Here is a 1,704-nt window from a genome sequence, read left to right on the forward strand (position 1 = left end):
AATCTTCATTGTATGGCTCATCATCTTCATTCCTCTGTAGTTATTACGACTCTGTATATCACCCGTCTTATGAATTGGCACCAGAACACTTTTCCTCCACTCATCAGGCATCTTGTCAGTCTCTAAAATTCTGTTAAACAACCCAGTCAGGGAATCTACCACCACTTCCCCGAAGCACTTCCATACTTCCACCGGTATGTCATCGGGACCAACTGACATTCCACTCTTCATCCTTTTCTTACTTGATCCTTTCTAATCTTTCCTTCTTCCTAATAGTTTCTGGCTCCTCATTCCTACGTCCTCTTTCATTTTCCTCATTCAACAACTCCTCATAGTACTCCTCCTAAGCACATTTTGCTCACTTGTGATTACATTCCCATCTCTGTTCCTAATCAACCTCACCTGCTGCACATGCTTCCCAGCTTGATTTCTCCATATCGCCAATCTATACAACTCCTTTTCTACTTCCTTTGTGTCCAAACTCTCATACAACTCCTCAAATGCCTTTTGTTTGGCCTTGGCCACTACCCTCTTCACCTCCCTTGTCCTCTCTTTGCACTCCAGTCTGTTCTCTTCTGTTGTGTTACTGTCCCATCTCTTCTTCGCTAATCTCTTTCTCTGCACACTCTCCCAACACGCCCCAGAACCGATACTTCCTTCCTGAAGTCTTCACAACATGTCATTTCCTTAGTTTCCACCACTTGATCTTCTGCTCTGTCTTCACTCTCTTCCTTTTTGTCACCTCCATCGTCATTTTGCACACTACCATCCGATGTTGTTTGGCTACACTCTCGCCTGCCACCACCTTACAGTCTCTAATCTCCCTCAGATTACCTCTTCTACATAGAATATAATCTATCTGTGTGGATGTGCCTCCACTCTTGTACGTCACCCTGTGTTCCTCTTTCTTTTGGAAATGGGTGTTTACCAGACCCATTTCAATTATCTTCACGGAATCTACCACTGTCTGTCCTTACAAGTTCTCTGCTGTGGAAAATATAAAATGTATTGCATATAAACATGCTTTGGAAAATGTGCAAATATGTAATCTGCGTGGAAGCATAAGCATGCTGCTTGGATCCTGCAATATAAAATACACAGACACTCTGAAACAGGAATTAAGTTAAACTCAGGATGTGTAGTGAAACATCTGATGCGACAGGATAGGCCTTGAACTTGTGGCAGAAGCTCAGGAGGTGTACGTGACAATAACCAGGTCTTGAGTTGAAGCCAGTGTGAGTGTGGAAAACAAATAAGATCAATGAGATCATTTATCAAATATGATAACAAACAGGATGTCAATCTGACGTGCAACATCTGTATTTTGGGCAAGGGTCTGCTAATAAAAAGAGCCTGATCTTGTGAAGGGGCAGAATTCAGCAGTTAGTCTTCTGACTCTCCGTTGGATCCTCCCTGTGCACAGGCGAACTCGAGCAACGACTTTTGTCTTTTCTTTGTACTTTATGAAAGTTCTTAGTTAATACTGTTTGAGATCGATCAGCGAATCCGGGGTGGCAGAGGACCACGACAAGGGACATCTTCTCTTTCACGTTTAGAGATCAACAACTAAGATATACTAGACTACCGCAGGGATTCGCCCTTTCCCCAGGACTATTTAATCAAGTCCTGAAACAGGTGTTAAGCGATTGCCCACTTCCTGAGGACACCACTCTCGTACAGTACGTAGATGATCTGCTCATTGCA

This window comes from Cynoglossus semilaevis, chromosome Z (genome assembly GCF_000523025.1).
Source record: "Cynoglossus semilaevis isolate Cse_v1.0 chromosome Z, Cse_v1.0, whole genome shotgun sequence".
Lineage (NCBI taxonomy): Eukaryota > Metazoa > Chordata > Actinopteri > Pleuronectiformes > Cynoglossidae > Cynoglossus > Cynoglossus semilaevis.